This window comes from Stegodyphus dumicola, chromosome 4 (genome assembly GCF_044657685.1).
Source record: "Stegodyphus dumicola isolate Sdum_Otavi_A_Nest chromosome 4, ASM4465768v1".
In the NCBI taxonomy this organism is placed as follows: Eukaryota; Metazoa; Arthropoda; class Arachnida; order Araneae; family Eresidae; genus Stegodyphus; species Stegodyphus dumicola.
Genome location: NC_140771.1, coordinates 250,222,672 through 250,246,717, shown reverse-complemented (window position 1 = coordinate 250,246,717; position 24,046 = coordinate 250,222,672). Strand labels below are relative to the sequence as shown.

Sequence of the window (24,046 nt, the reverse complement as noted above, 5' to 3'; positions counted from 1 at the left end):
ACTTTTTTTAAAATTATTTTTTACAGTAAAGGAATGTTTTGATATTCTTTGTTATTTAACTAATATAATAATAACAATTGTCTACTTGCTCCATCTCTAAGACGCTGCAGGAACGGGTTCCAATTGAAAGGCCCCTCATCATATCAGGCAAGGGATGGATCACCATTCAAATGTGCTACCACCCGAAGCCCCAATTCGAGATGACAGACTTTAATAATTCTCTGTAACCACTGCTACCTCCTGCGCGCGCGGGATCACCACTCCCGGTTCCTAGTGGCGGAGAACTTGCACGCCTGGAGATCTGACTGGTCGTCTATATGCTCTTACCATTACTACGCAAACTGCCTTATTCTAAGAAACAGTACTTACGCCAACCCACTCTGGGCCAACGAAGTTTCGTCTCAAGGTATCATGTCCCAGCCGAACGTGAAACCGTCAGATTCGTGATTTTATCCCCGAGGCCGAGACTGCCTAAGTACAGATCCTAGCCAGTACTTACACAGAGGAATTTTGTTCAGTTGCTGCAGAGTAGACGGCAGTGCCTTAACTGTATATGTGTTTAGGCCCAGAGGCCATTCCGTCAAGGGGAGTGCTAACCTTCCCTCCTTTCATATAACACCTTATATAACTGACATTGTAGAGACATTAGGATTTTTTGGAAGCCGAAGAGATGAAAAGTTAGCAACCGCCTTCGCCGGGAATCGAACCACGGACTTCTGAAAAACCGGCTCAGTGTGCTGACGACTACACCACGAAGGCACGCTAGGGAAGTGGGAGAAATACCCCTTTTTAAAGGGCGACTAGGGTTTTAGGGGACATAGTCGCCAAATCCTGGGTGCGGAGAATCATCATCCGCAACCCTTTTAGTTCGGGCGCCACTTGTCGAGATATTAGGATTTTTTGGAAGTCAGAGAAATGAAAAATTAGCAACCGCCTTCGCCGGGAATCGAACCACGGATCTCTGGGATACCGGCCCAGCGTGCAGAACCACTACACCACGAAGGCACGTTAGGAAAGTGGACCTTATAACATATATGACTTAAAATTAAACTATGTTAAAAACGTTTCACATTCATGCTGAAAATAAATGTTAAAATGTTGTTTTAATAGCTTGCAAATAAAAAAAATTCAAAGAATAATAACTATAAAAAATAAACTAATTAAATTTCCTTTTCATTCGGAAAATATACGAGCACAAATATTTGATTATCCCTTAAATTACCTTAACGTGGAAATGAGTATTTCAATCATTAATCTATTAACTGCCATGATACCCATTTGGGGATTTATCTTAGTAGTGGAAATTTGGTAACTTTAATTAGGTTGGCAACAATGGTTACTTTTTCACTTTGTTGTTTAAACTTTTCTCAAGCTTTTGCAGGAGTTGTTGAGTAGTAGTTGGAAAATGAGTCAGTTGGAGAATATTATTTAGGAGAAGAAGTAAAATTTTTGCAATTTTCGATATTTTCAGCATCTTCAAAACGCCCGGTATGTCATATGATTATGTACATCATTTCCAACTCCTGCATACTGCCGTGTTCTCTAATGGTTTTAGAATATATTTACAAACTATTTATTGTCAATGTGAATTTTATTTTCCAGCTGAGGGCTACTTGAATGTGGATCCCCATTTGCGGCTCATGGCAGATTCCATCTATATTCCATTTATATTCCAATTTCCAGTCTCTGTATCAAACTAGACATCCATAAATAAATGTAAATTGAGAGAAAAAAATACATTAAAAAAATCTGAAACCGTTCAGATTTTACATTAAGCCCAAAGGAATATTTTTCCAAGGTTTTGTGTGCTACTTTTATTTATTAAATATCATGGCCTGCGCACTTTGTAGAGTCATTAGGTTAATTGGAAGCAGAAAAGATGAAAAATATGCAACTGCCATCGCCGGGAATCGAACCACGGACCTCTTGAATACCGGCCCAGCGTGCTACCGTTCACCACGAAGGCACGCTAGGGAAGTGGGAGAAATACCTTATATACTCTCCTTTTTAAAGGGCGACTAAGGTTTTAGGGAACCTAGTCGCCGAATCCTGGGTGCGGAGAATCATCATTCACAACCCTTTTAGTTCGGGCGCCACTTGTAGAAACATTAGGTTAATTGGAAGCAGAAAAGATGAAAAATATGCAACCGCCTTCGCCGGGAATCGAAACACGGACCTCTGGGATACCGGCCCAGACTGCTACCGTTACACCACGAAGGCACACTAGGGAAGTAGGAGAAATAACTTATAACTTAAAGCTCAAAATTCAATTCAAGAGCAATATCGCTTGAAACCACCTTTAAAAGGTTAAGGTTGTTCCTCACCTTTAGAAGGTAGAACTCATTCTTAACTGACCCACCTTTAGAAGTTCCCATACGCATTCTCGCGCGCTGGATATAACCCCCCCCCCGTACAGTCGTGGTGTAACGGTAGCACGCTAGGCCGGTATTCCAGAGGTCCGTGGTTCGATTCCAGGCGAAGGCGGTTGCATATTTTTCATCTTTTCTGCTTCCAATTAACCTAATGACTCTACAAAGTGCGAAGGCTATGATATTTAATAAATAAAAGTAGCACACAAAACGTTAGAAAAATATTCCTTTGGGCTTAATGTAAAATCTGAACGCTTTCAGATTTTTTTAATGTATTTTTTCTCTCAATTTACATTTGTTTATCTAGATTGATACAGAGACTGGAAATTGGAATATAAATGGAATATAGATGGAATCTGCCATGAGCCCCAAATGGGAATCCACGCTCAAGTAGTATTGCCATTGCTCGCTTTGAAATTGTTGATTTTGTTAATCAAAAATTGGCAAGTTTTTATACATATAAATAAGAATGCCTCATTGTGTGTAAGTTTGTTTGTTCGCGTTATTGATTTCTGATCAATAGTGATCAATTTTTCTGCCACATTTAACCGAACTGAACATTAAAACTGAATATAGGTGAAATATTGGATGGAACTTGAAACTTGAACTTTTACGACCATTGGATTAGAAAGACGAAAATCATTAAAAACTGCGCGCCGTTGATGCTGATATAATGAGAGAGAATCAGTTTATTTTTCTATAGAAATTTTTTATATGAGTTCCATATCGCATCAAAGTGAAAAATGTGTGACTGTGAATCGTATTTTTTGCATCGTTATTAGAGAAGGATTACAGCGGTATCCTTCTCTCCGTTGTTAGATACTCTATCCGTTGTTAGATACTCTCAATCTAACTTACCGGTATCGGGTACTAACGCTAGTTTAAGGTATCTGCCTACGTTCGGAGCACTTTTTTTAAAAACATAGAATTCTGATGAAATATATATTTATTTAGTCAAAATATGATATCAAATCATGAAAACAGGTAAATTTTTAGGAATATTTTCATAATTTTTTTAAATATATGCAATTTTATGCACATTTTTAGGAGAATTTAACACTTACTTTAAATGTCGTATATTTTTTCCCACAGCATATATTTTGATTTTATTTATACTGTATACTACTACAACACTCATCTGTGTTATGAACTAAAATGTTTATGATATTTCTAAAATTTACTAAAATATGTATAATTACATGAAAAAACACAGTTTTTTGTAAAATATTTCTTATCGTTTTATATAGAAATACTTATAAAGCAATCAAATTAATAAATATAACTTAGATTGTAGCTTAAAACCTAGTAAATAATATAGAAAACACTTTAGTGAAATTTAATAGAGATACCTTTAGAACATTTTGAGTAATTACATTTCTTGTATGTAAGAACACTAGAAAAATTAGTTTTCCAGAAAACGCATTTAAAGATTTCACATTAACAGAAAAACGGTTCTGTTGTATTTATACACTTAAAATTCTCCACATTTGTATATCACACACTCCATATCTTTATACTTAAGTAATTTTGATTTCCTATTTGATTTTAATTTTTTTCTGGCTATTTTCGAAATGAGCGACGAATGACGTTTCGAGTTCTTTATTCTTTCGTTATCAATTCCAAAGTAATTTTTAATCATTTCTTGTTCAATTGATATGCCTAAATGTTCGAACACAGGAAGTAATCCAAGATACCCTGAATTAAAAATTAAAACTGCTATATATGCACCCAGCAACGTAGTCTTTATACTTAATCGCAATGTTGCCAGACGCAGTTCAAAAAACCGGGATGTTGCCAGTCCCAGTTCAAAAAATTAAGGCATATAATTATTGCCAGAAACAAAAAAAGTACCCAGAATTTAAATAAAATGTTTTGGCACAATTTTTTACACACAAACAGGTTAAAAAAAAACACGGATAACAACATTGTTTACCTTTAAGTTGAGCTTTTTAAATGGCACTTCCGTCTTTCTGCTTTCACTTCCAGTGCAGTTAATTGGCTATATCTTCTCTTCTAATTATCACAAAAGTAAAAATGAACCATTTTCGGAATCCTACAAAACTGACCTTTCAAATTGGGCAATTGAAAAAAATCGCATTTTTTCGCCGAAATCGTGTTTTTAACGTAACCTTAATCTAAGAAAGCTACTAGTATCACCAGAAGTTCTTTATCAAATGGAACTTAAGTATATGGCGTTTGAATCTTTGCTTTAAATGAATAATGCAATCAAACAATTTTAATCAAATTAATTTTAAAAAAAGTTCAGATATATCATACATATTGTTCTTTCCCTATTTTTGAATTTAGGTTATTTGTACGAATAGATGAAAAGCTGGAAGTTCCCAATAATAAAATTGAGGTAATCGTTTACTATATCATTCCATAGCTAATTTGTATTCAATACTGAATTAACTAATAATTATTCCATAGGTACAATTTGCCCAGAAGGACTGTTAATTACGTTTTGGCATTTTGCGTTGATTCACTATAAGCGTTGTTTCACTTTTCAAATTCTTGCGCCCAGATATGACCGCCCTGTATTATATTTAAAGAAATTAAATAACGAAGAATCTGCATGCATAAATGTATCTATGTTTCTCGCATTGTGATAAAACAACGCTACGTAGAGCCAACCAATTTTGAATAACGTAATCCTCTTGCGAATATGGGCATCTGCGAACAATGGCGACGTTGTATATATAGGAAAATATCTGATGTGTACACCACATGACTTCCTTGTACGGAATAATAATTATACGCATTTTTTCTTGCATTTCGTTTAAACTTACTGGATTGAATTAAATCTACTTCGCAGACAGTGCATAAACCACAACAGAATAAATGCATTCTTTAAATTTCACTCTAGTATTTGGTTACCATAGCGACACTCTGGCGCTACATTCACTTAACTGTATTATATTTCGTTCATATTATAACTCATAATGCACAAAATTTATAACATTTAAAGAATAGAACTATCTAATCGTTGCCACATGTTCTATTCAAATACTATAATAAAGCTAGAACGATGTATAAAAGAAATTAAGCAAATAAAACAAAAAAGAAACAGTTTTTGACAGACGATTGAGTATTTCTCATCCAATTAATTCAGTTCTCACTTCGGGAGAAGGTAAAAATACATAAAACTCAAAATATCTATATTAAAAATTACGAAGTAAATCTTAAACACTTACTGCCTCGAAAAAATTCAAGAAAGGATTAAGCATGATTTAATTCGCAATAATAAATGAAGACGTTATCTTTGTTGTTGCGAAGCTATGTTTCTCTAGATTGGCAACAAATCCACTAGTCTGCTGTTTCAAATGTAAACAATCAATGGCCGCCATAAAAAAAGGCTTAGAGGCACTTAAACAACTTTAAAATTGTTGATAATTCTAAAAATATTGCATAAAGATTTACTAAAGGCATAAAAATCTTAACCGGAAGATAAAAACAACATAATTCAATCATTTTTAAAGCAAAAAATGTACAATTTACAAACATATAAGTGTAAAGAAACTGAGATCATTGAGCCGTGTAACAGAGTGGATATATATATAAATATATTTATATACGTATGGTGCGGCCGATTGCAACCAAAATACGAGGTGCACATCTACATGTTATAGCAGTTTTATATACAAAATTTCAACGTTCTGAGGCTACTCGTTTTTCAGTTATGCGAGATACGTACGTATGTACAGACACCACGAAAAATTCTCTTCAGAATTCATTTTAAATCAGTTTTATAATTTTTTTGGGGGGAAAAAGAGTCTTTTATTCTGTCCTTACGTACAGATGTCATGCAAAAACATCGTTAAATTGCAGTCGATAGCGGTCAAAATGGATATTTTCGTTGAAATATGCTGCCTGAAACTTTTCGCGATTACAATACTTCCTTTTTCCTTCGTACAAGGAAGTAAAAAAAGAAAAAAGAAATTAGCTCCAGCGCGCGAGACTGCGTATCGGAAATTTTAAAGATTTGCTCATTTTAAAATTGTTTTGCGATATTGCTCTTGAACTGAATTTTACGTTTCATGTGCGAAGAACATAATATTTAATAAACAAAGTTAACACACAAAACGTTAAAAAGACGCTCCTTTGGGCGTAATATAAAATCTGAAGGCGTTCAGATTTTATATATTCCTTTTTTTATTATTTTTTTGCACTAGCGGAAGTGCCTGATGCTGGTTAATTTAAACTAAGAGCAATATATCTAACAAGAGAAAGAACGATACAGCTGTGATCCTTCTCTAATAACGATGCAAAAAATACGATTCACAGTCATACATTTTTCAGTCTGATGCGATATAGAACCTACATAAAAAATTCCGTAGAAAAATAAACTCATTCTCTCTCATTATATCAGAAACACTGGCTGGCAGTTTTGAATGATTTTCGTCTTTCTAATCGAATGGTCGTAAAAGCTCAAGTTCCATCCAATATTTTACCTATATTCAATTTTAGTCGAGTAAATGGGACAAAAATTTGTTGATAATTGATCACGCGAACAAAGAAACGAACACAAATTCTTTATACATATAGATTTAGGAAACCTTACGAATTCTTTAGTTTTCTCTCACAAAATATTTCTTGTCGCCTTAACTCGAAACGGAAGAGTCTTACAAATCTCCAAATAAAATTTATTAAAACTTCAAGAATTTAAAATTTAAATGATTATCGAAAGAAAACAGAAGCTACAGCTGAGAGTAATTGATTTGAAATGATGCTTTTTGTTAGGAGACGCATTTGCAAAGAAGTATCAACCCATAAAGGAACTGAAGTAATATCATCTTGTTTGATATCAGCTCCATCTTAAAATGGCTCCATTTGTGGAGAAAATAAAATGAACTAAAATAAAAAATAAAAATAATTGAAAAGCTGTGATCATGCACTATTCATCAAGCTTGGACAGACAACATGTCGCGGCATTCCTTCAGCTATGTTTTTTGATCGAATTTCGTGATGCACATTGAAGAGCAATTTCCCCAAATCATCCAGTGTTCCATATTTTCTGAGATCTGTGTTCCAGATTAAAAATATGACATAAATGTGATTGGCAGCTAATAATCATGTGATGCAACTGCCATGGAACATTCTTCAGATAAGCTGATGGATGGGTAGTTATGGAGTGGAACGCCATGTTAAGAAGTTAGCTACTTGAAAGGATCGCTATGAAGCAATTTAAAATTTGACTGAATTGCTGGATATTTTTCTTTTATAGTATCTAATTTAACTATGTTAACTACAGTGTCTCACAAAAGTGATGGGACACTTGTGCTTTACAAAAGGAAACTGTAGTAAAATAAATTTAAAAACATGTAAAAATGTTTTGTGGGTGTGTTTCATACTTAAATTTAGTAACAATTATTACATAACATACATTTTCTCAAAATATTAAAATATTAATTTAATAAAAATACAATTGTTTAGAACGGAGCAGAAAACGGCTCACATAAGTGATGAGACACTTAGTTTTCCATCAAATATTTATCCAAAAATTTTACTTTTTAAAAGTTTTTAATATTTTGTTGGATTTCCTTTTACTTTTACATTTAATCTTCTTGGGATGGATTCGACTAATTTTTTTGTGATTTCTGGAGTGATTTTACCCCATTCTTCTTGAAGCACCGATTTTAATTGTTGTTTTGAAGAAATGGTGTGTTTGTGAATTCTTGATTCCAATTCTTGCCAAATATTCTCTATGGGATATAAGTCTGGAGATTGTGGCGGTGGTTTTATTATTTCAGGATAGTTATACAGCAGCCAGAGTCTAACGTTCAAAGCAGTGTGCTTGGGGTCATTGTCCTGGTAGAATTTAAAATCGTTATGAAGGTTCAATTTTCGTGCTGAAGATTTCAAATTTTGATTTAAAATGTCAATATACTTGTACTGATCCATTATACTGTCAATAAAAACAAGATTACCAACTCCAGCGGACGACATACACTCCCATACAATAACTCCTCCACCACCATGTTTTACTGTTGGCACCAAGTTCTGTTTGCGAAATTCTTTCCTGGATTTTCTCTACACCAAGATTCTACCGTCAGAACCAAATATATTAAATTTACTCTCATCAGCAAATATAACTTCATTCCAGTAATCAGAATTCTTATTTATGTTGGATTTTGCGAAAGCCAGTCTGAGTTTTCTATTCTTTTCACTTACGAAGAATTTTTTCCCGGCTGCTCTACCGTGATATCCAGCAGATCGAATTACTCTTCTAATAGTCCCAGGATTAACAATTACTCCATATAATGCTTGTAAATCATCAGCAACTTTAGGAGCACTCATTCTTGGATTTTTTTTAATATTTCGAAAGATAATTCGCTTTATTCCATTGGATAGCTTTGATGGTCGGCCAGGTCTTCTTTTATCCTGAAACATATGATTCTTTTTATATTGTTTAATGATATTGAAAACTGTTGAATGACTCAAGTTAACTGTTTCAAGAGTTTCTCTAATAGATTTTCCACGTTCAATATGCAAATTGATAACTAATTATCGAATTTCAGGCAAAGTTTCTTTTCGTTTAGCATTCATGGCTGCACAGAGCTAAAAAACAAGAAAATTCCAAAACAAACTGGAGAGAAATACTGCAGACAATTTTATAAATTATTGCCAATTGCTTTTGAGTAAAAAAAAAAAAAAAAAAAAAAAACCAAAAAAATATTTTTATTGTAGTACTTAGTAGTATCTAATGGTGTCCCATCACTTATGTGAGCCATTTTTTGCTCCGTTCTAAACAATTGTATTTTTATTAAATTAATATTTTAATATTTTGAGAAAATGTATGTTATGTAATAATTTTTACTAAATTTAAGTATGAAACACACCCACAAAACATTTTTACAAGTTTTTTCAATTTATTTTATTACAGGTTTCTTTTGTAAAGCAGAAGTGTCCCATCACTTTTGTGAGACACTGTATGTCTTATGATGACATCTAATTTAACCAGCCATGAAAATATTTCAGTATTCTTAAATTAAATTACCAGTCTCTGCTTTTAAGGAAGGTCTAAGTTAAAGAAATTTAACAAAACAACACTTCAGTTTACCAAGATTATTTTAAACTAAGTACTGAACCGAATATATAGCCAAATAGTTTTCCGTCTGTAAAATGTCCTTCCGAAAATCCTGCAATATAATATTAAAAATATATATTTCATGATTTTACATTTTAACTTTTACATTAAAAGATAAAACACGTATAATTTTATTCTAATCTAGTTATTTGATTTAAACATTTTATTCCTCATTTTCTATATCCCGCAGACGATGTCATCAAAAATTTATTTGATATATTACTTTCTTGTGGAAAATTGACATTATCCAAAATCAGATAAAAGAAGGAAAGGAAATGTGCTTATGATAATAAATTTTTAAGGTAAAAGGGTATTTCATTTATTTGTTTCTTTTTGCTCACAGCTATATAAATCTTCTTCTATCATTTATAAAATAAATAACAAAATTAAATATTCAATATTTATGAAATAAATATGAAAAGGAAAATTGTGACTTATCGTGATTGTACAAGTAAGACAAAAATAAAAGTAAAAAAAGTCTGAAATCTTTCAAATTTTATATTACCCCCGAAAAGGCTTTTTTTTTTTTTTTTTTTTTTTTTTTTTTTTTAACGTTTTGTGTGTTATCTTTGCTTAAGATACAATAACACGACGAACAAGTATATAATTTAGAAGTCAAACAACAAAAATCAAACTTTTATTTATTAAATATCATGTTCTTCGAACTTAAACCACATAAAATTCAGTTTAACAGCAATGTCACAAAATATTTTAAAACAGCTTGTCTTTAGAATTTTCGACACACAGTCTCGCGCGCTAGAGATAAAAATGTTTCTTTCCGTACAGTGTTGCCATTGCTCGTTTTGAAATCATTGAGTTTGTTAATCAAAAATTCGTCAATGTTTGACAAAATTTGAAAGAGATAGTAAAACAAATTCCTAATTCCAAATTTGGGCTTCCAGACGCCTATATTCGATTGGAGGACACTTATTCAAAACTGGATGTCTATAAATATCGTTGTTTTTTCTCAGTGCGAGAAACATTCATGCTTATTATTAGTTATTTAATTTCTTTAAATATAATGCATGGCGATAATATTTGGTGGCAACAATTTGAAAAGTGAATCAACGCAGAAAGTGAAACGACGCAAAATAATGCCGTTTTGAGACTAATAGCCCTTTCGGCTTCAAAAAAAAAAGAAAACTTAATTACTTCTTTATCACATAAATAATTGTAATGGAATGTAAAAATTCGAAAAACTAATAATTTTTAATGAAGCCTAAATTATAACGAAATGTCTTAACGTAAATAAAAATGCAAATTACTAGCATTTACATGCGAGCAGCGGAAACATATATTCATTCTTAAATGATATACGAAATATATCACATTCTTTACACATATAGGATTCAAATCAAATAAGAGTAAATGATAATACATGTATTTTCAGAGCACATGTCCAGTTTGGATTCTGTCCAAAACACAGTAGCTGGAACTTCATGAAAATGAATTTATTCACTTGCATTATTTTTCTGAACTAAAAATATAAATTCTTTACTTGCCGGGAAGGATATTAATAGATTCGCGTAATAAATTTATATCAACACATAAAGGAACTGAAGTAATATCATCAAGCACCATTATGTAGTTTGTATGCTTTTAAGGAATTTACGATTAATTTCCTTTTCGGATTTGATTCCACACCTTCTGAACCGCAATGCGACTAGCATTTAAACAGTACAGCTGTGTTAGCTTCTTATAAGTCCATTTTCATATTTTCTGTTTAACTTCTAAAATAATATTTTCACCTATTTTATACTCATGTATCTTAATTAAACTAATGCCCACTTTTTCTGTGATACTGCTTGCTACATTTGTTAAACATATTTTTATCCCAATGGACGATTTGCCCAGAAAGGCTATTAATGTCGTTTTGGCATTTTGCGTCATTCCACTATAAACTTTTCAAATAGTTGCCACCCAATATTAGAGCCCTGAATTATATTAAAAAAAATTAAAATAATGAGGAATCTGCATGAATGTATGTATGTTTCTCGCATTGTGATAAAACAACGGTACCTAGAGCCATCGAATTTTGAATAACGTTCATATAACACCACAGGGCGATAATATTTGCTGGCAACAATTGGAAAAATGAAACGGACATTTCAAGTTTTCAACGCAAAATGCCAAAACGAAATTAATAACTTTTCTGGTCTAACGTCCTTTGGTCTAATAAAAATAAAAATTTTAAAATCTTGTAGTTTGAATACTATAGATTTCAGAAATTGTTTATCAATAAAATTATTAAGAGTTAAATAAATAATATAGAAAATCCCTCAACTACTTCTTTTCTTAAATAATGTTGATAGTTGCGTCTTCTAAACTCATAAAATTAAATTATTACTTTTTGAATAAATGAAATCAACTCGAAAATAACTCCATTTTGAAAAATTTCTACTTTTGTTCTTGCATTTTGCTTCTCAAATGTAAAATGACAGGAATAGAACAATATTCAAACATAAAAGACGTTTATTAGCCTAAATTTATTATCCTGCTAATATTATTATATATGATGCCGACAAAGTATGAAACTCCGGCATTCTGTGGAATACCTAGGCATTTTATGTAATGCCTAGCCTTTTTAGGTCATGTGTGAAATATAAGAATTATCACATACATAAATGGCGTAGACACTGTATATAACATATAGGCATTCTTTAGAATGACAAATGATCTTTAGGAAAGTGCATGATAAAGCTATTACTTAAAAGACTTTCTTTCCACAAAAATACAAATGTTATTTTGTATCATGTAATTTAGTGCCAAAATAATTTGCCACTAAAATTGCTGAGTGGCCATTAAAAAATTTTCTATTCAAAATACACAAGGAAAAATGGAAGTTGTACGAAACAAATTTTATGCCTTTCATATTAAAGAAAACAAAATTTTAAAATTAAAATTAACCAATTTGTTGCAACGTGGTAGGCCTGAAAGACATTTTGAATTCACTTCATTACATTTTTCGCGCAAAGACGAATCCTCAGCCACTCCATTGGATTGAGCAACTGCAACTGACCAGTGAGGAATTTCGTGGTCAGGAATATCTTCAGTTCTAAGCATGTTCTTAGAACATTAACTGTGATCTCTAACATAGTTATTTTAAAATTCTTTCAGAAATTCTATGTGGGTAGAAACTATCCTGTGTCACACTCATTACAACTGCGAATACATTGCGCGAATTATTACATTACTTTTCCAAATAATATTGTATATCATGTGGATATGAAGTCTATAGAATGCCGGATTACGTACTTTGATATATAATGTTGACAAATATATTTGCAGAGTTTTTAATTAATATCTCCGCTAATTAAAGTCGTACGAAATTGAGAATGGTCGAAATGGCTTGCCACAAATTTTTGAAATTCGAGAGGGAGGGCACATTTCCCAAAACTCAACTCCCCGTCGTTTCGGAGGAGATAATGCCATAAACCAACCAACCAACTAACAAACAGACAGACGCACAAAACACATTTTAATAGTACAGATATTTGGATTTATTTTATATATATATATGTGTGTGTATTAAGGTCTATGGCAGGTTTTTTTTTTCCAAATCTGGCCATTATATATATGATTAAAATTTATAATTTTTGCAGTTTTTAATTAAGGTTTATAATTTAATTTGATTAATGTTTTAATTTTAAAAAAATCTGATATGTACACCACATGACTTCCTTGTACGGAATATTCAATTATACGCATTTTTTCTTGCATTTCGTTTAAACTTATTGGATTGAATTAAATCTACTTCACCGACAACGCATAACCCACAATAGAATAAATGCATTCTTTAAAATTCACGCTTTACCATAGCGACACTCTGGCACTAGGCTCACTTAACAGTATTATATTTCGTTCATATTATAACTCAGAATGCACAAAATTTATATCATTTAAAGAATTATCTAATCGTTGCCACATGTTCTACAATAAATCTAGAACGATGTATAAAAGAAATTAAGCAAACAAAACAAAAAAGTAACAGTTTTTCACAGACGATTCAGTATTTCTCATTCCATTAATTCAGTTCTCACTTCGCGACAAGGCAAAAATACATAAAAACTCAAAATATCTGTATTAAAAATTACGAAGTAAATCTTAAACACTTATTTCCTCGAAAAAAATCCAGAAAGGATTAAGCATGATTTAACTCGCAACAATAAATGAAGGCGTTATTTTTGTTGTTGCGAAGCTAAGTTTCTCTGGATTGGCAACAAATCCACCATCCTGCTGTTTCAAATGTAAACAAGCAATGGCCGCCATCAAGAAAAGTATTAGGCTTAGCGGCACTTAAACAACTTTAAAATTGTTAATAATAATTCTATCTAAAAATATTACATACAGATTTACTAAAGGCATAAAAACCTTAATCGGAATATAAGAACAACATAATTCAATCATTTTTAAAGCAAAAAAGTGTACAATTTACAAACATATACGAGTAAAGAAACTGAAATCACGGAGCCGGGTAACAGAGTGGATATATATAAATATATATATATACGTTTGGTGCAGCCGACTGCAACCAAAATACGAGGTGCACATCTACATGTTATAGCAGTCCTATATACAAAATTTCAACGTTCTGAGGTTACTCGTTTTGGAGTTATGCGAGATACGTACGTACGTACATACGTTCGTACAGACGCCACGAAAAATTCTCTTCAGAATTCATTTTAAAGCAGTTTTATAATTGTTTTGGAGGAAAAGAGTCTTTTATTCTGTCTTTACGTACAGATCACGCAAAAACTTCGTTAAATTGCATTCGATAGCGGTCAAAATGGATATTTTCGTTGAAATATGCTGCCTGAAACTTTTCGCGATTACGATACTTCCTTTTTACTTCGTACAAGGAAGTAAAAATCGAAAATTTTTTATGTAAATATTTCGCTGCTTTTGTTTTTTATAAATAAGAAAAGACGCATTTGGTGAGTTTGAACAAGACGTGGCAATAATTTTGACGAAGACAATTCTGTATTAATAATGAAATAAATTTTAAGCATTCCTTGTGCTTTTGTCCAAACTTTTAAATGGAGAGTATAATTTCAGCTCAAATTTTGATTAAGACAACACTTCGCGCCTTTGTTTTGCTCTGAATGATATAGTAACAGCTCTGCTCCTTCGTAAGGAGCAGAAAAAATAAAAAGCCGATACATCTAGTCAGGTTAGGAGACATCATAAAAGAGACGAGACGCAAATAAGGAAGCGAGACCTTAATGCGTTTTGAATGTTGACGTTTCCCACATCGAGATCTTCATCCAAATTTAAGATTACCTTTTCAGTGCCGGGGAAAGAAGTTAAAGCAACCATGCAAGACGCTATAAATACTATAATTACTTACCATCTTAACTTCTTTTTTTTCCGTCGCCTAACATGGGTTTTCACTACCGCCAAAGATTTAAAAAAATCGCCAATTTTGGCGATTATTACATCGAACGTTAAAGTTACATATTGGAAAAGTTAAAGTACTCTTTTTTTTTTTTTTTTTTCATGATTATATTTTTTGAACTCGCTGTGTCGTCTCGGAGTTTACGAGATTGCGAACTTTGCGTTTATCACATTTTGTCAGATTCCACTCGCCCCCCCCTTCCGCCACTACAACCGTGGGAAATGGCATTTTGTTAGGAATGGAAAAAGGGTGGTCGGCGACCAAAGAAGCGTGATGTTTTGTGTTTAGTTTTGTGAGCAATATAGGTATAATAAAAGAAGAGACCAGGAAATAAAAAAGAGCATTGCCGACAGTCTTCGATGTGTGAGAAAAGAACTCGCTTTCCACTCTCTTTGATATGATCGGAATAGCATCGTCCCGTAAGGACATGGGTGAAATAAAGTAGTTACTAATACTCTTTTTATTGTACAACAATTTTGGGCAATATACTTCCTTTCGCAGTGCCGAATGAAGCGATTTCCTGTAGTGACTCCGAGTTGATTTTGAAATTGGGAAAGTAATTGTTGATCTTGTACGACCGATGTTTTTAAATCATTAGATTATTTCTCAACTGAATATTCTACTAATAATTTTAAACAAATTTAAATTCTAAACAAATACGTATAAAAGTAAAAAAGTAGAAAAGCGAATTTAAATTCTAAAAAAAGGAAAAAAGGATAAAAGCCAAAATAATTTAAAATAATTTAAAAATATGCAAACATGTAAAAGATTTAATTCTCGAACTAATCTACAATATCATTTAAATTCAGAAGCATAAGTAAATCAAGTGTAAAATCTATCCATGAAAATAAATCTACTAATTTAATAAATTAAAATTTAATTAAACATTTTTTTTTAAAAAATGCATATGTGAATGATCGTAGAGTAGGCAGGAGACAGACTTATCAAAGGGAAGTTGCCTCCAAACCTAACTCCCCAATCATTCAATTCGTGTTTCGTCATTCATGCAGGCAAGGGTAAAAGTCAAAACCAAAAGTAATTCCAATAAAGTGGTACTCTTAGAAATTAACATTTAAGTATTAACATTAAAGAATTAAAGTTCAAAAAGGAAAATACTAATTAAGTCTTTTGAGAAACAAGCAAGTAAAGTCAAGAATTAAACTTTTTCTTAAAAAATTAATTTTTTTATAAAATAATAAAAAAATCTAGAAACCAATGTCTTTTAGAAATCCTTGTCTACAGAAACTTCCCCTACACGAATATGCATATCAATAAAAAGAAACTATAAAAGAACTATACATAATCCATATAAACCAATAAGAAATAAAAAGAAACAAAAAGAACTAATTCACAATTTTTAAAATAAATATATATTTAAAAATAATTTCATATTTAGAAAATACTTAGATACTACATAAAAAATTTTAAAAAAAAAATAATTAAAGCAAGTAAATAGTAAGTTTTAATTCTAACTTACCTACTATATGAGTGTTGGGGTTTGCAAAAGTGTTGTGAAAGAGAAGTGTGTTCTTCAAATTATATAGATGGCGCTTATGTAGGTAAAGTTGAGTGTCAAGCTGCTATCTTTGTTATAGTAAAAAATTTTTTGTAAATATTAATATTAATTAAATTAAATTAAATTAAAAATCCTAAAGGTAGTAATATCAATTATTTAGGGAGTTAAGTAACTGAGCCAATCAAGAGATGTATGTTTGCTTGAAGGAAATTAAAGTGAAGTGGTATGTGAAAAAAATGTAAACTGTTTGTAATTTGAAATGTGTGTTCTGTTGAAAAATTGTGAAAATTGTTAAAAAAATTAAGTGAACGATATTTTGTGTGAAAATTGCAAAAAATTAAAGTAATTAAGAAAAACTGAAATGTTTTAATATTAAAGTTTCAAAGTAAAATTTCCCAAAATTTTTTTGAAATAAAGTCCTTAAAAAACCTCTAAAAATTCCCAGAAATTTCTCAAAAATTCCTTTAGGAAATTAAATGATATAATGCATAAAATTGCAATGAAAAACAATTCTTTTAAGGGGTGTTGGAACCCCAAAATCTTCAAAAATTTTTGATTTCGGATTTTTGCATTTTCAAATTCTCTACACTTTTATCTTTCTAAAAATACCATTCTTTAATCTCTATGAAAATTAGAATTGTGAAAAAAATCTAGTTTTAATTTATCATCTCCTGCTTTGATCAATGAGGATTTTTACATAAAAATGCGTTTTTCTCCAAACGTGATTTTTTTTATACTCGATTTATAAAAAAAAAAAAAAAAAAAAAAAAAAAAAAAAAAAATTAGATTTTTTTGTGTGACAAAAGTGCTAAATTTTACTATGCGTAACAAAATATTCTGTAATTCACTCTAAAAGTCAAAATGCTTCAAAAGCTCATTTCCGTATAATCAGATAGGTATACTTTAATTACAGAAAAAATTTCAAGCTTGTATATACAGCAGATTTTGAGAAAAGGTACATTGAAAATGGACAATTTAACATTGTCGGTATAGGGGTTTCTGATACCCCTTAAGCTGAAATCAGCTCATTATATTATTCCTTAAAATACGCCAGAAAAAAGTCTTTATTTGAAATATTTGCTAATATTTCTTTCATAAACATCTGAAAAATATTATCACGCAAAGAATGTATCGTATATAATAGTTTCTTTTTTTAATATATTTTTTTTTTTATTTTACTACAACATTAAATAATCTGATGCGGACACCACATGACTTCCGTCTACGTAATATTAAATTATACGCATTTTTTGCTGCATTTCAATTAAACTTGTTTCGTTGAAATTCATTAGAGATATATTTCTCATTCAGTTAATTCAGTTCTCACTACGCGGCAAGGCAAAAATACATAAGAATTCAAATTATGTTTACAAAACATTGAAAATGTAGAAAAACATAAAACACCAAATACAGTTAAAATAATTAAAAAAGCAATTTTTACCATTAAAATTAGGGTTTATGCGCAAAAACAAGCAATTCGGCCAGCAAGCAAGAAGGCAGATTTTTGGGTGAACAAAACTGAAAGTTTACTTTCGGTCACACTCGGCAAAAAGACACTGAAAGTGCAGAAATACTTAATTCCCTAATCTGTTAAGTTTTAAATGTAAAGAAATATGGCTGCTATGGTAAAAAATAGGCTTAGCCGCACTTAAAAAAATTAAATTGTTGATAATTCTATAATTATTGCATGCAGATTAGCGAAAGGCATAAATCCTTAACCGGAAGATAAGAACAGCACAATTCAATAATTTTGAAAGCAAAAATTGGACAATTTACCAACGTATAAGAACAGAAAAAACTGAGCTCACGAAGCCGAATAACAGAGTGAGTAAATATATATATGTTACCGTGAAAGACTGAAATTGGAGAATGTCGACTTTCACCGGAGAATAGCAACATTCACCAAATACGTAGGTGAAAGACCGAATATTTCACTACATTCTTGTATATTCGGACCCTCGCCGGTGTATGTCGACAATCACAGATATGCTCTGGTGAAAGTCGAAAAGAGAGGTCATAAAGTGCCATAATAGTTTAAGTTGTTGCAATAAATAAGATTCGAATCACATAACTTATTAAGCTTTTTTATTACTGTTATTTTCCTTTCTCATTTTGAATGTATTGTGTGTTTTAGGTTCTCGTGTTCTTAAGTTCTTATTTCAAGTCTCAAGTGCGTTTATTCGCGACTGAATGACGGAGAAGAAAATATAATATTGTTATATGTTCAACATTTACCATTAGTACATGGTGAATGTCGACATTGACCGGTGTAAGTCAGAAATAAGAGTATTTGGAAATTATTTCGGACATACACCAAGAGACTATGTGCGTGTTGACATTCACCGGTGAAAGTCGACATTCTCCAGATTTCGGTGTTTCACCGTAACATATATATATTTACATGCTTTTGGTGAAGCCGATTGAAAACAAAAATGGAGGTGCACAACTACATGTTATAGCAGTCCTATATACAAAATTTCAACTTCAACTTTCTTAGGCTACTCGTTTTTAATTTATGGAGATACATACATACGTGCGTACGTACGTTCGTACAGACGTGATTCAAAATCTCTTCTGAAGCCATTTTATTTTAATTTTATAATCCCCATTTTAGAAAAAAATGGTCCCTTATTCTGTCCTTACGTACAGCTGTCACGCAAAAACATCGTTAAATTGCATTCGATAGCCTCTAAAATGGATATTTTCGTTGAAATGTGATATTCGAAATTTTTGGTGATTAGAATACTTCCTTTACTTCGTAGAAAGAAGTAAAAAGCATTGTTTTCTAAAGAATATGCTGGAGATTTTTAACAAATTTCCAATACAAGGAATATTTTATTCATTACGCAAGACATACATTTGCATCCTTATATTCATAGTGAAATTATATTTAATTGTATCGTAAAATATTCATGAAATCAAAGGTATTTAAGCAAAAAAAAAAAAAAAAAAATATTAATTCTAAAAGCTGTCATATTTTCTATGCTGAAGTACTTGAGATCATACGATGCTTAGAAGAACGGCTAAATTTAGCTTTCCGAAGTGTAGCAATGTGTAATGATGCAGTATAATAAATTTAATTGTGCTTTAGGAAATATATATAAAAAAACTACTTATTTAAAAAATATCTGACTTTAGAAAATAGGCAATAATTCCATCTGCAATTAAAGTCAAAAATTATTTGTTCTCCGATTTAAGAACCATTTTCTAACTCTTTCCTCATCGCAAAAATGTCTTTAAACTTTATTTCTGGGTTTTCTGAATGCTGGATTTCGCTTCACAAAATAAAATTTAAATGAATTACTTTGAAAGGATTCAGATTTTGGATTTATAAAAATTGAATTCCTTTTTATCAAAAATTCGTGAAATATAGAAAATGATGTATAAATTATTCTTCACTTCATCTGAAACCGAATCAAAGTTTCGTATACCTTTGACCTTGCATGTTAAAAATAGTGAGGCATTGATGGATTCACGTGGCAGTCTTAGGCATATTAGCTAGAAATAGTTTTATTAAAGCTTCCGATATGCAGGTAACGACTTAAATTGAATCAGACATACTGCGAATAAGAACAGGATCAGTTGTGAAAATTCAAGTATGCAACAATTAAAATCTGCATTACTTGTTTCAAAAAATCTGATGTGTACACCACATGACTTCCTTGTATTAGAATATTAAATTGGAATATTAAATTATACGCATTTTTTCTTGCATTTCATTTAAACTTATTGGATTGAATTAAATCTACTTCGCCGGCAGCGCATAAACCACAATAGAATAAACGCCTTCTTTAAAATTCACTCTAGTAATTGTTTACCATAGCGACACTCTGGCGCTAGATTCACTTAACATTATTAATAATTATATAACAGTTAACTTATATAATAATTATATAACGGAAACTAAGTTAACTGTTATATAATCCAATAATTATATAACAGTTAACTTATATATTTCGTTCATATTATAACTCATAATGCATAAAATTTATATCATTTAAAGAACAGAATTATCTAATCGTTGCCACATGTTCTATTCAAATACTATAATAAAGCTAGAAAGATGTATAAAAGAAATTAAGCAAACAAAACAAAAAAGAAACAGTTTTTTACAGACGATTGAGTATTTCTCATTTAATTAATTCAGTTCTCACTTCGCGAGAAGGCAAAAATACATAAAAACTCAAAATATCTATATTAAAATTTATGCAGTAAATTTTTAAACACTTATTTCCTCGAAAAAATTCCAGAAAGAATTAAGCAAGATGTAATTGGCAATAATAAATGAATGCGTTATCTTTGTTGTTGCGAAGCTAAGTTTCTCTAGATTGGCAAAAAATCCACTAGTCTCTCTCCTGTTTCAAATATAAACATCAATGGCCGCCATTAAAAAAGGGCTTAGCGGCAATGAAAAATAAATGCTACATAAGCTACAAACATTATTTCTCTTCCTGGCTTCATTTCTTAGAATTCTAATATACCGGAATGATTACGAATAAAATGAATTAGTCATATACTAAAAATTATAAATTAACCGTATCTTAAAAATTATGATGTATGATGTATGACATATGATAAACATACCTCATTTAATGAATTTTCATTAAATGAGGTATGTTTATCATATGTTCTGATAATTCTAAAAATATTGCACACAGATTTTCTAAAAGCATAAAATCTTTAACCGGAAGATAAAAACAACATAATTCAATCATTTTTTAAAGCAAAAAATGTACAATTTACAAACATACGAGTCAAGAAACTGAGATCACTGAGCCGGGTAACAGAGTGGATATATATATAAATATATTTATATACGTTTGGTGCGGCCAATTACAACCAAAATACGAGGGTGCACATCTACATGATATAGCAGTCCTATATATAAAATTTCAACGTTCTGAGGCTACTCGTTTTTGAGTTATGCGAGATACGTACGTACGCGCGTACGTACGCGCGTACGAAGAATTCTCTTCAGAATTCATTTTAAAGCAGTTTTATAATTTTTTTGAAGGAAAAGGGTATTTTATTCTCTCCTTACGCACGGATATCACGCAAAAACATCGTTAAATTGCATTCGATAGCGGTCAAAATGGATATTTTCGTTGAAATATGCTGCCTGAAACTTTTCGCGATTACAATACTTCCTTTTTACTTCGTACAAGGAAGTAAAAGCAATATTTAAATCTCAAGGTGATAAACAAAACAGTGAAAAATCTTGATTTTTGTATGGAAAAACTAAAAGGAAGGATGTAGTTTATTTACTGTTGTTGTTACTTACTACTACTATGCATTTTTTTAATCATCGAAGTTAAATTTTTCACAACATGAGAATTTAAAACAGATAAAAATTAAGCTAAAATTTGATTATGAATCCAAATGAGAATTCTGAGAGTTTTAATTCAGACAAACTGATGTGATTTCCTTTTCAACAGGACAATTACTCTATATCTAAATCTTAGATATATCACCTTGAATATACGGAAACATAGTTATACTTATTCAGTAACATCGAAAACATTAAAACAGCAAAAATCATTGAATATATCTTATTTTATAAATTTGTTGATATCATTAGGGGGATTTAAGAAGAAATTCTTGTTTAAAAAATTAATAGCTATCTAATTAATACTTTTTAGATAACATTTTAAAGAATAATAGAAGGCTAAGAAATAAATCAAAAAGTCGAATTTAAATAAATATATGTAGATAAAACATGTGTATAATACGAAAGTCGTGCAGTAATGTAACATATGAAGCAAATACTATTACTATGCGTTCTGAATATTTTTCACCGTTCATTTAACACATTTTAACTTACTAACATTTTAATTTATCTCTTCTTATCGTTTTTCACGTTATGCAAATACTTCTGTCTGTGTACTCTCTGCTCGGTTTGATTTGAACTATTAGTTATAATTTAAGAGATAATAATGTGCAAGAACAAAAATGTATTTTGTTTTTACTTAGAATAATAAAATGTATTTTAACTGCACAATTATTGTTGGACTGGATTATTTAATTATGGCAAAGCACACGAGGGCTATCTGCCTAAAGGGAGGGATGCCTTCGTAGAGGAATTTCTAAAGGTGGTGTGTGGTGGTGTGGTGGTGTGGTGGTGTATTGAGAATACGGCAAAGCACACTAGGGCTATCTGCCTAAGGGAAGGGATGCCTTCGTGGAGGACTTTCTAAGGGAAACTGGCTCATATACACGTTACACATGGAGAAAACCACGAAAACGCCCATGCAGCCAGCCCGTTCGCGGGATTCGAACCTCGGACCGAACTACCAGTGTTCAGCGTCTTTACCGCTCGGCCCGCTGGTGGGCCCAATTATTGTTGAAAAAGAAATATAATAAAAGGGAACATAAAATTCTTCTATTCATATTATAAATGTGTATTTAATCTACAGAACAACTATTAGAGAAAGAAAATATATCGATATTTCGAATATCCGAACACTGAGAATTCTTACGAACTGCACTATCATTAAACATATGTTACGGTGAAACACCGAAATCTGGAGAATGTCGACTTTACTGGTGAATGTCAACATTCACATAGTAGCTTGGTGTATGCCCGAAATATTTTCCAAATGCTCTTATTTCTGACTTATACCGGTCAGTGTCGACATTCACCATGTACTAATGGTGAATGTTGAACATATAAGAATATTACATTTTCTTCTCCGTAATTCAGTCGCGAATAAACGCACTTGAGACTTGAAATAAGAACTTACGAATATAAGAACTTAAAACACACAGCACATTCAAAATGAGAAAGGAAAATAGTATTACTTTTATACAGTACGTTCTAAATGAGAAAATAAAATAATAGTAATAAAAAACTTACTAAATTAATGTGATTCAAATCTTATTTATTGCACTATTATGACACTTTATGACCCCTCTTTTCGACCTACACCAGAGCATATCTGTGATTGTCGACATACACCGGTGAAGGTCCGAATGTACAAGAATGTAAAGAAATATTCGATCTTTCACCGACGTATTTAGTGAATGTTGACATTCAGCAATTTCGGTGTTTCATGATAACATATACGTCACCCAAAATAGAAATGCTCACAAGATAAAGTAAAGTGCTGTGCACATTCTACTTAAAAATTAGGAAGCGAAATAAATTTTATTATCAGCTAGCAAATATGTAAGTTAGTTAATTCATCTTCTGGTCTTTAATGAATATTCCGTAAATTTCCTTTCCATATATTTTTAATATTTCCTTAGTCTTATGTGAATATATTTTTATTCATCTTTTTTTCATTGTGTTCATTATTTTTACAAATTAATTGTGCTTGCAAATTAATTGTTAAATTTAATTTTTACAAATTAATTGTGTTTACAAATTAATTGTTAAATTTAATTTTTACAAATTGATTGTGTTTACAAATTCATTGGGTTCATTATTTTTAAAAATTCCCGATTAAAGGCTAAAGTGTCAGAGAACGATTTTCTCAAGTATATCAATACGTTGCTTTTTCAAAATTTCCTTCATCCATAAATCGATTTTTGCATTATGCGATACAAATGATAAGAAAGCATAAGAATTTAAATATATCCCATTAGAGGATGACCTATTTAACTCCCTTAATATTAAATTAATATATTAATTATTATAATTTCACCTGCACGTTTTCTTATCTTTCAAAACAAACACAGGA

General features: G+C 31.1%; 1 protein-coding gene and 1 non-coding gene across 4 annotated transcripts in view; both read right to left on the bottom strand.

The window, feature by feature from the left end:
* Positions 1–24,046, bottom strand: part of LOC118204141 (zinc finger protein basonuclin-2-like) — a 577,484-nt gene that overhangs the window by 339,281 nt on the left and 214,157 nt on the right. The gene's annotated exons all lie outside the window — the stretch shown is intronic.
* Positions 502–619, bottom strand: LOC118195228 (U6atac minor spliceosomal RNA). The gene has a single exon (XR_004759213.1). It is a non-coding gene; the product is annotated as a U6atac minor spliceosomal RNA (small nuclear RNA).